A 12,573-nucleotide genomic window follows, 5' to 3' on the forward strand; every position below is an offset into this window, starting at 1 on the left:
TAAGCTTGTTCTGCATCTTCTTCTGATGAAACTGATATGAAAGGCTCATTTATTTTTGTTTGGTTATGCAGTGGAAACTCCCAGGAATTCTTCCCAGACCCTGTCGAGAGGAGATTGCTGCAGTGTCAGTTGCTGTTCCCATACTCTCTTGTGATGAAATCCAGTATCATCCAGTGGCTCTTGAGCTTGGGTTAAAGTTTAAAATAGTTACTCAGAAATAAATAAACAAAATAGAGTGGAAATTAGTATTCTAATGGAAAGTAAAACTGGAACACCACATTCTGGCTTGTCAGCTTCTTGGGGAGTGTTACAGTTATAAGTACAGGGTGTAAGTTTGTACATTTACTGCTCAGTTCTGGTGTGATCATTTCCTGTTAATAGAAGTGTGAGACATACATCATCAGTTGAAACTATGTGAAAATGTATTTTATTGTATCAAAATATGAGCAATTGTATAAATATTTAGGGGGAAAATGTGACTAGAGAATAATGTTTTTTTTAAAAAGTTTGTTACCGATCTCAGTGATTTTTTTGGGGAACGTTTGTTGTGATTTTCTGTCTTTTACAGTAGAGGGAGCAATGCACACAGACCATCAACATCTACAAAATAAGTATTCAGTTTTTCCTTTTCAAAATGCTGCTATTAAAACTTACTGCTTGTGAACAGTAAGTCTTTTTTGCTTCTAGTGTTTCTAGTCCATCAAAAGTAGCTTTCTCTGTTCTCGCTGCAAGTGGGCTGATTCAGGAATGGTTAATTTTAACTAGAGCTAGTACAAAGGACAAAACAGCTCTGGATTTTCTGGCTCTCATGTCTTAATTGCAAGTGACAGATGAGTAACTTCTTACACTTTTATTTAGTTGTTGATTTTCTTTTCACATTTGCATTCTGTAGTGTTAGAAAATGACTCAGAGGTGGTTGCTGCTGGTATCACAGTGCAAGTCAAGCACATTGATTAACAGAAATACTCAAGTGTGGAGGTGAAGGTTCCAGATGAGACAGTTGCTCTGTCCTGCAGCCTGGCAAGGGGAGGTTGTCTTGAGGATGTGTGCTAGGGAATCAAATAAATTCATCTCAGTCTTTTGATCATATGGGTAAAGGTTCTTGCCTGTGTGAGAACAAACTTTCTCACCCCTGCTATATCTGTAACAGAAAATCCAGAAGTGAAATGGAGGAGACATTTACTGTCCACATCCAGCTTAGCACCTTTGGGTTACCTTGTTGAGAGTTTTGTTTAACATTCAGTTGCTATGACTTGCCTCTTCCTTGAAAGATTTATTTCCTCTAAAACTTTTAATGTAGAAAAAGAGTAAATTCAAGGTAATGGAAGTTTGGAAAATAACATTTTGGAATAGCATGTAGTTAAAAAACTTTTAGAAAACATTTGGGAATTGGTATTTGATGGGGAGGGGCTGTAAATTTATTTTTACCTGCCTACTTATTCAGCTTTTATTGGCTGTGCATAGAAAGTGCTATCAAATATCTGATGGTCAGGAAAGAAAATACAAGATGTCAGCAGCTGTACTTTAACACTATTAATGATCTTTTTCAATTGTTTCTATGTGTTTACCAACAGTGCAGTGACTGCAGTCACCCCTTTCTATTTTTTGCTTATACATGGAGAGAGGGGACAGAATAAGAATTTTATTTTCCTTTTAATAATTAAAATATTATTTAAATTTTTAATTAATCCCCATGATATCAATATCTTCTCATCACGCTGCTGTTCTGCTGCCTTTGTGCTGCTCTTCTCCTTTTTATTTTCATAGTTTCTCCAAGCTCGACTTGTTTTTTGGTTGTTTTGATCTGTTTTGAAGTCTTCACTGCAGCAAGGCAGCACTGTCAGGAAAGCAGGAAGGTCTCCACTTGCTGGGCTAAAGTGGCTAAAGTCTGCCTTTACAGAGGGGTCTGGAGTAATGTGAATAGTTTCCATGTCCAGTCTTTGGTTGCTCCTCTTTACTTGAAATTTTATGTATTGATACCAACTTATCTCTCCTATTAACTTTGGTTTTCGTCTTGTCTCAGCTGTCTGGAGCCATTCTCCCCCATGAGGGGCTTCACCTTGTGAATTCTAGAGAGATTTAACTGTATTCTCTGTTCAGCTTCCCTGGCAACAGTCCCAAGTAGGTTTATTCTAAGATGGGTTAGGAATGTTTACATGTCTTCCTCTCCTATGGTCATTACTGGGTCCTTCACTCCTCCAAACTTGGCCCTGTGAGGACACATTTGCTGTCCACATCAAGCCCTATGAGGATAAGAATTTCCGCATTTTTATTTAAAAACAACACCCCAAAACCACAGAAAAATTCTATCTGAAACCATGGAAAGTACAAGGAGGACAAAGGAGAATCCACACCTGTCATTTTAATGGGGAAACTGTTGCTAATAGATGGTGCAAAGATGATAAAGGATTGGAGTTGATTGATGATTTGGGCTTTATTTGTCACTGTATTTGAGATTGTGACAGTTAATTTTTTTAAACTCCTAGTTCTTTAAAAAAAAAATTGATAATACCCTCTTTTGTAATTTTGGGCCATGGAAACTTGTTGCTCATGCTCAAGTAGCTGGAGAACCACAGGAATATGAATCATTTTTGTCAACAATCAATAGGGAACTATTGAAAAACATTAGCAATGTTTTACTATGAAGCTTGTAGGATTTTGGGACTTTGAAGATTGTCTAATTTTTCAGTGTGTAGAGTTCACAGAGGTATTGTAGCACTGTAACTTACTTCAGTTGAAAGAAAACTAATCATGTCTTCTTTTCTTAGGACTTAAAAAATAATTTAAGATTAAGGTGTGCAAAAAGTGTTGCTGCTTAAGATTTTCTGTTTAGCACTTGTATAAGGAAAACATTATAAGGAAAATAAGATAATAAAATTATCTTAATTAAAAATAACAGTAGTTAAAATTATCTTAATTAAAAATAATGTAGTAGCTATAATATAGATATAATATTTATAATATTAATCTTAAAATAATGAACATAATAGGTTGTAGAACAAAGGGATCCGCTTTATTTACCACAAGGTTTTCTTTTCTAATAATTCTGATTTTTAATGCTGTCTGTTGTTCCTTAGCTGGTCCTCTTTCACTGAGAATGACTGACAGCAAACCAGTGCTTGTCAGGAAGCATGACACAGAAAACACAAGATGTCGCACAGCTGAGAGCAGACATTTGGACAATCCCCATCCAGGTGCTCATTGCATCAGTGCTTCCCTTGCACGAATCACACAGGGCAGGAGCTCATGGGCAAAGTGAGCAAACAAGCATCCTGCATGGATCTGACATGTGGACATTGAAGCAGTGGGGTAGAGACAACTGGGCATTAAAACCCAAACAAACAACTTAATAATTTTGTGACAGGAACCGTGCAATAGCAGGTTATTGTCCTTGATAGCCCAGAAGGTCTCTTCAATGCTGTGATGTTAATTCTTAGTTGTTAAGCTGCCTCATGACAGGTAAATTTTTACCTAATTTTCTTAAGTCTAATTTTACTATCAATTATTTTCCTTTCTCTCCCCCAAATTCATACATTAAAATTAAGTCAGAATAAATAATCAGAATTAATGGTTCCCAGGATGAGAGAAGCAAACATCATGTGTTTTTTGCTCTCCTTTTTGTTTACTTACTCTCACATTCTGTTTATCATGTACTTCATGATATTTGGTACTGTTGTGGTGGTGTTTATACAAGCCCTATCATTAAGAGATATAAAAATTCTAGTTTATGATATTTTGTGTAAAAAAAATGTGTCATCCAATATTGTAATTTTTTTCTGTTTTTCAGAAGACCTTGTGGAATGGAGTGAAAAGTACTTCTCATCAGAATAAAGAGTAAGAGAGAATTGTTAGCAGTTAAGAGAAGTTGCTGAATTTGATTTATCATAGATTATGCCTGTCAACCAGAAAATACAAGGAAAAGGTAAAGAAAACTGGAGAGGTAAAGAGCTGACAACAGTAAAATAGTTTTTATTCTAAAAGTCCTAATTTCTAGGCAAGGAAAAAGAGGCTGCATAGAAAATGAGAGCAGGATTCTCAGTTTAGAGTTAGAATTAAAAAAAATAAGGTCAAAGACAGTAACAGCAGCAGATAGTCACATGGCACCTCCTCCAGAGCCTTGTATGCCAGAGACTGTTGATGCTGCTTATTACTGCAATTGTTTAAAGTGTCTGTCAAGCCTCCCATGCTTCATATAAGCTATTTGCATAAAAATAAACCATTAGCATTTTATCACCTCAGCAATAAAAAGTTTTAGTTTTGAAAACTCTGGTCTTATTTTATTTTTAACATTCAGTAGTTTCATTAATCTTGGTTAGTGTGACACTGTCTTCTGTGTCCAAGGTTACTAGACTTGACAGTGATGTATTCAGTCAGGTTAGGTGTTGCTAATGAACTACACAAGTCTGTTTTATTACCTGTCTCTCGAAAAATTACTTTTGGGGACAGCCTGAAGCTCGTATTAGCTTTTGTATTCAACAGTCTTTAATGTCAGCTATATGTGTACAATTACCAGTTAAAGAACAAACAGCCTTGAAAGTGAAAACACAGTTGCAAGGCTGAAACTGAGCCTGTTTAGCTGTTGCATTTGCAGCAAGAGTACACAGGAAACCTTTGCAGTAGATATTGGTCCTCTCAAGCACACATAATCAAATTACCATTTTCTTTTCTGATATTCATGGGATCTGCTATAAAAGAGGACCACAGGCTGTTTGGTTATAGGTTTGGACAACCTCTTACTGATTAATTTGATTACAAACAAGAGTGAAAACAGTTCCAGAGCAAGACAAAAGCAATACATGGCTTGGTGCTGCTGCTGCTGCTGCTGCTGCTGCTACTACCATTAAATTAGTTTTGGTAAAACTCCAGTTGGGGGAAATTGAATGAATTGTCCAAGGACAGTAGAAATTCAGATTGTCCAGGGCCACAGAGAAAGCCTGGGACAGATCTAGGAATCAAACTGAACACATTTCTGCCTGAGTACAAAATTATGTCTTTTTTAATCAGTTGATAGATTTGGAATTTAATCACAGGCTCAGCTGCTCAGTGAATTTCGTTAGGAAAGGAGTGGGTTGGGCTGACCCCAGCTAGCAGCAAAGCAAAGCAGAGCTACTCCATCATTCCCTGTGGGATGTGGGAGGGCAGAGGAAGAGAAAAAGCAAGCAAACTTGTGGGTCAAGATTAAACAGCTTAACAAGTGAGCATGGAATATGCCTTTGGGCAGTTCAGGTTGACAACGCTGGCTGCATTTCCTCCCCGTCTCCTTCCCCCTCCCAGCAGAGAGGCAGAGTGAAAACCAGAAGGACTTGGTGCTGCTTGGCTCAGCAGGAGCCAAAACACTTGTATGTGATCAACACAGTTCAGTGACAAATCCAGAACATGAGACAATATCAGCTGCTGTGACATGCCAGCCAGACTCCATAAAAAAGTTTAAGATTTTTTTTTCAATTTGCTTTTGTTTTGCATCAGCATCAATAGTTTTGTTACGGCAAAATTTTGATTTTTATTTTAAGGCAGAAGTCCTCTAACCTCTTGTTAGAATAGTCAGCAGTGCTGGTGGCAGAGCAGCCCTATGGGATATGGGAGACAGATTCCCATTTCATCCTGTGGATGCTGAACATGGGCTGCTGTTACCCCAACCAGCCATCCATTCTGTAAAGAGGAAGCCTTGTAAAAAAAGCCTTGTTGAAATGAATATACTTCAATGAAAATCAAAATTTTTACCAAAACCAGCTTAATAATTATATCAAAAAGTTTTGCTTCAGTACGTTTATTTATCTTGGTCTCTTATCCACCCATAAATCTTGATTCTACCTTATTTCTATTCCTGTGTTGCAGATGTGAAGCACAATATAAAACTTTCTCTTATAAAACAGATACTAAATGATCTTAACCTATTTACTGTTATTTGACTGCTGGTACCAGTTGTTCCCAGTCTACAATCTATATGGGTATGCCATGACAGTATTGAAATTAATAGAAGCTCTACTGTGCATTTTGGGAATGCATTTGGGGAGTACCAAAGCAAATAGTGTGTGTAGTTAGAGAGTTTGAATTAATCTGTAATGTGTTTCAAGTTATGAGGTTTTACTGGTCTCTGCTTCATTTAGAAACTCCATTTCCATTTCTTTATGTGGTGATAAAAATATAAATGTTTTAACATTTAATTTAAGTTAATTTCATACTGCTATATCTCTGGGCAAAAAAAGATGACAGGTTGTTAAGTATTATTCCCTAAATAAAGTAGTAGTAAAAAGAGAAAAAAAAATCCTTATTTTGGAAAAGTGGAGGCACCGTGTTTTAATCAAAGGATAGAAAGAAATTAGCACAGTGGTCTTTGAGGGATTTGAGTACTTAATTCTGATAGATGAGCTGCTCATTTAGTAAAAATATACTACAAAGAGAAAGGAGAACTATGTTAGGTGTAATTTTTCTTGTGAAAAACTTATAAAGACCAGCTTATTGTGAAAACAAAGTAAAATTATAAACGGCACTTATATATTTCACAAACATAATTCATTTTCACTAAATGAGTACAACTTTAGTTAAATAATTTTCCCTCAGAAGTAAAATATACATACCTTAATGGGCTGAATTTTGCCCAAACTTAAGGCTTGGGCTAAAATTCATGTGTCGTCAATGAAAAATTGCAGCCATGGACCAAAACTTTTGCAACAAAAATCTAAACCTGACTCTCTTCCTCAGTTAAGGTTGTTTACTTGCTTGTTTACTTGTTTGTGCTTTGTTGCTCCCTCTCTCTCTGCTCACCCCTTATAATTTCTTATAATCTTTCCCAAGGGTGGAACTGTAAAAGTAACTGCCTGAAGACAGAGATGAAGAGGACGTGGCCCTGCTTTCCATTTTCTGTCTTGCTTCATCTTTCAGGTTTCTTAGGGGCCCTTTTAACAGTCATGGTCAGGTTTCCCTTGAGCTGATTTTCTTTCTCCTCCTCTGCTGTGAGAGGGGAAATGAAATTGTTAACTCTGAAGGAGGTGAACAAACTGAGCACATCTTCAGCATGGGGCTTTTACCATTGCACCATGTGAGATTAAGAGGGTGCACAAGAACCAGTTTATGTGGATCCTGCTCTGTGCACCCAGACATGCCTGCTGAAGTAGGCAGGCTGAATTTTGGGCAACTAACATTTAAAATTGCATGACAATGCATATCCAATATGAAATTTTAAGTTAGCTGCTTGGTTTCATTTCTTGTATTACCTATTTTAAAACAATACATATTACAGACAAATACAAATCTGCAAAGGTGCTGATTTCCAGACAATGCTCTGCAATTAGCAGTTCTAACAGAAGAAATATACACAACTAATGTAAAGGTAGTTAAACCAGTTTATTCTTCAGTAGATATGCCTGTATTATGCATACTAGACCTGACTCCAATTTGACATGTCCAATTTGTTTTGTTAAACTAATGCTTTTTAGATAGAACCCTCTTTTTGTATTATGGACCACTTGTAAAAAATATTATAATATATAAAATCAGTTCTTTCACTCGATTTATTACTATTTGCCATAGTTTGATTCATGCAGTTCACAAATGAGAGGGAGTTTGCTGTGTCTGTCCTTTGACTGTAACTGAAGTCACAGAGTTGACTTTCAGCTTGTGATGTCTCCAGGATAATGTAGAGAATAGCAATATCAGTAGGCCTTTGGCAGAGAAAGATTATAATGTTCTAAGACTAAATTATGAAAGTTAACTATTTAGAAGGTCATGGGAATCTCTAGGGTGGGACATAATTAAATCCTGACTTGTTCTCAGAAGAAGAGTTGCTGGCAAAGGATAAATCTAGGGCATTAAGCTTTAAACAACTTTACAGTTTTAAAAAGTTTGTTTTATCAAAAAAGATCTATTGCTGAATCCCATGCTTGCATGAAATAGAGAAATTTTGACACTGGCTTTGAAAATTAATGTTCTGGAGCCTATTTAATCTATTGGATTGGAGTGACAAGGTCTGAGTAGCAGAGGGGCTACAGAGGTATCTCCTGTGAGCAGATTCCAGAAGGTTCCCCCATGTCTCATGAAGCCAATGCCCTCAGGTTCTAAGACACCTCTGGTTCTGCCCAAGGCTGAGCCCACCAGTGATGGTGCTGGTGGTGCCCCTGGGATAACAGGTTTAGGGAGGGGGTGAAACAGCTGCACAACAGCTGGAAAGAGGAGTGTGAATGTGGGAAAGAGTCCCACAGTACAAAAGGAATTGGAGGAGGTGCTCCAGACAATGGAGCTGGATTCCCCTGCGGCCCCTGGTGCCCATGGTGAGGGAGCTCTGCCCCTGCAGCCCCTAGAGGAGAGTGCTGCCAGGGAAGGTGGACACTCAGAAGAGGCTGTGATCCTGTGGGAAGCCCACAGTGGAGCAGGCTCACAGGGAGAGGAGCCCAGGCTGGAGCAGGTTTGGTGGCAGGACTGGTGACCCGTGGGGGATCTACGCTGGAGCACAGCCCGAAGGACTGTGGGGTGGGAGCCCATGCTGGAGCAGGGGAAGAGTGTGAGGAGTCCCCCCTCTGAGGAGAGAGGAGTGACAGGGACAGTGTGTGATGAATTGACATGATAGCCCCCCATTCCCCATCCCCCTGTGCTGCTAGTGGGGAGGAATTAGAGAAATAGGGAGAAAAACTGAGCCTAAGAAAAAGGGAAACGTGGGAAGGTGTTTTAAGATTTGATTTCTTCTGAACTTACTTGGATTAGATTGATAATAAATTAAACTAATTTCCCCAAATTGAGTCTGTTTTGCCTGGGACCTTCTGATCAAACAGCTGAGTACCCTCTCCCTGTAACTGCTGAGTGGTATCTCCCTGTCTTTATCTCAAGCCAGGAGCCTTTTTTACATTTTCTCTCCCCTGTCCAGTTGTGGAGGGGAGTAAAAGAGTGGCTTGGGTGCCCAGTCAGATCAGGGCCCCACACCTATCAAGGAAGCAACTCTGGCAGTAACCATGCAGGATGGATCTGTGAGATCAACTCTGTGCCTTGCTGGAGTTTGCCAAGGAATTTGAACACAGCCATGCAAATACTCCCACTGCTATCCTCATGTCTACAGTGCAAGCAGATACTCATGGTTTTCTTTTCTGTGGAGCTGCTCAGCTCTGGCAAATTTCAAACTGTTTTCACAAAGACTCACTCTGTAGGCCAGGGAACAAACATGAGATATAAAATGTCTGGATTCATTTCTTCATAAATATTTAATGGATTATTTAAAGTGGAATAACCTTAGCAGTGATAAAGACCTTCCTCATCACAGTTAAAATAATAAACCATGAGGATTTAAGCTTACCTCTGTGACTTTGCTTTGGAACAGGAAAACTGTGCTGACCCAAACAGATCCTGTAGTCACCTGGCAAAGACTGTTAATTTCTGGTTTTCAGTCCATATTTTATACAATATATTATGTACTGGGGGGCTTAAAACATGCTGAAAATGGACAGGTCTCCTTGCAGACTTTCTGAGGCTTTCTGGAGCAAAGGACATCTCAGCTAAGAAAAACTCTATAGATTTTTAAGAACTTTTGGTGAAAAGCTTGGGTTTAAATCAGACATACAATGTAGATACTTTCATTGCTTTCATTTATCTTTCTTTGTTATATAGTTTTGAAGTAAATAAAAGGCATTGAATTTTAATTTGATTTTCTCAAATTATGTGAATAGTCTTCTGAAACAAATAAACTTATTTATCTGAAAAATGTTGTTTTCCTAACTAAATCAACAGAAGTCCTGCCCAGGTATTCACTGAATGAGCATATGAGCATAGAAGTCTACCCATGGAAGGATTAGAGTCTAATGCTTTAAGCTGCTACACTTTAAATGTAGAGCTGAAATGTACTGCTGGATCACTCCTGCTGCAGAATTAGCATAATTTGGGAGTGTCATTTGGTGACCTTTTCATTTATGTTTTCCAAATTTGTTTTGTTTAGGCCATTTAAAGAGTACTATTATTTCCCACTGTCCACAAGCCAACCAGCTAGAACTAATTTCTTACTTTTCCTGATTCTGAGGGCTGCTGTTTCTGCATGCTAATTCATCACTACCTGTCCAATATATCAAAATGCATTTGCTGGTTTTCTCTAAAATTTACTGAGAATATTGAGTGACTTTCCATTAAATCAATGTTTACTGGACTGATAAGCTGTAAATCCATCTGTCTGAAGTATATGTGACCAACACAGCACAATTTGGAGGGATCTGATGCTAAAGCAGATATTTCAAGGTAGTTGCTCTTCTGCTGTTAATGAAGACTTTAAAGTGAGAACAGATCTCAAAGGCTGAGTGGTGACTGTTTTATCAGTTTCAAAATAGTACAGCTTTGCTTTCATATTTAAATAGTCAGCTGGAATCACAAGGCTGCAGAAGTAGGTAGAGTAGAAAGGACTCCTGCTTCAAAAGGAACAGAACAAGCAACAATTTCAGGTATCTTGAGGGTATATGCCAAATGAATCTATGCATATCATCTTTCTGCAATTATTTGTTGAGTCTGAAGCAAAGACTTTAAAAGTTTACTGAGAAAGAAACAGTATCTAATAATTAAAGAAAATGTTCTTCTGATGAGTGCCACCTGTATAATTCAGCTTCTATGTGTCAACATGTATAGGTAAACCCATATTATGTGAATGGATTCACATAGGGAATTTTCATTCATGCTGAGTGCTCTTCATGTTGCACAGACATCTGAAGTGGATCACAGCTAACAAACAGCTCAGACAACCTCCAGCCATGTCCTAAGACCCTTAAAGAGGCTGAAGCACCACTTCTGTTCCCCATCCTCCTCATATACTGACATAAATAAGAGGTTCTGTAAGACACAAGTCTACAGAGAAAAGCCAGCAAGGAATAATTTAGTTGTTTAAAGCTCTGCTACTGGTTTTGCATACACCTGACAGTTATTGCAGATTTTTGACACTACTGGTCTGGATGATGGCCATGTCCTTCCCTTGCAGTGGGATCACACAAGTCTGACTGCAGGGTTCAGGCATATATAAATAAGGTTTGTAGAAAAAGAGACCATTTATGCTTAGCACGTGCATTTTTAATAACGCTAGGGTGAGAAGCATCCAAAGATCATTTTCTCCTCATGAAGTTACTCTTCTAGTCAGTTCTTTCCCACCCCTTTCTTGCTCTAATTCTCCTAGCAGCAGCAACAGGAAAAAACAAAGCAGTTCAGCCCTGCTGTCTTCATCCTTTGGGAGGTTTCATGCAGTGTGAAGCTGTCTCTGTGCTCAGACAACAGGAAAGATTTAATTTTCAGCAGAAAGAGGAGTATCTGATAGTCCAGCCTTCTGGTGGTGTTTAACTCTGAGAAGCCAGAAGTGAGCCTGCAACATATAAAAAGTAAATTAAAACAAAAACCAAAAAAAAAAAAAAAAAAAAGAAAAAACACCCCAAAACAAACATTAAAAAAATCCCCACAACAACAACGAAAAAAAACCCCCAAACAACAAAAAAACCCAAATAAACTACCTTTTTTCTGCAACAACTCTTGTGTAGGAGAAGAAAAAACAGGCTTCAATTGATGTCAAGAGGTTTTAGATTTTACATTAGGAAAATAGCTCCCTAATACTGATACTTTCACAGCTTAGGTTTAGGTGACTGAGAGATTTTGTGGAACTTTTATAATTTTATATATTAGCAGAGTAATTAGTTAAACTATTTCAGGGCATTGGTGGCTTTTTTCCCTCTTTTTATATAATAATATTTAAATTGTCTTTTTCTTCAAGTGTCATTGTGGTTAAAACTTTTACATCTGATGTGAATCATTTTTACTTTTCCCCTCTTGCAGGCAGTTAAAGATAGACCAATATCTAAAATAAAATGTTTCCAAGTGAAAAACTACAAAGGCACACATTGAAAAAGACCAAGGTTTTAGAAGTTTTCAAATAAAAAGACAAACTGTTTTACAAGATGTAATTACCATCAATACTTCAGTAATCAGTGACAAGTGACACAGATAAGTAATATTCTTATTTTTGCTAGAGTTTTTGTTTGTGTTAAAAAAGGGAAAACATCAAAGCTAAATGACTCCATGGAAACTGCAGTTACTCATGCTCAAGGCATTTCACATGAGCTATTAAACACAAATATGTCTTAATTCAAACACTATTTTTATGGTCCCGGTGCTATCTATATTTATAACATTGATATAAGTATTTATAACAAGTCTCATCACACTTTTTAGTATTTTAATTGTGAAATACTTAATGGTACTGACATTTAAAATAACATAATCAGTATTAGAAATAATACTGAAATTAATAGATTGGTGGAAACTCTAAGAACATCTTTACACCTACAATGACATTGTGTAGCACTTTATTATAATTTTAATAATAATTTCATTATCATGAGTTTGCTACCAGCTCATAAATGGACCCTGAACAGGGAAGCAGTGTGTGGTTGAAATGTAAATCTTTTATCCTGGCTTGATGCTGTTATTCTTATTAGCAGTCTGATAAAAAATTTGCTTGGAAACATTTTGGAGGCTTACAGAAAGGAGAGCCTAAACTACAAATCTAGTTTAGCTGTCACCAAAACCTTATCAAACCTCTCTCTTCATAGAAAGTTTCTTACATCTTAACAT

The sequence above is a fragment of the Molothrus aeneus genome, chromosome 5, assembly GCF_037042795.1.
Source record: "Molothrus aeneus isolate 106 chromosome 5, BPBGC_Maene_1.0, whole genome shotgun sequence".
Lineage (NCBI taxonomy): Eukaryota > Metazoa > Chordata > Aves > Passeriformes > Icteridae > Molothrus > Molothrus aeneus.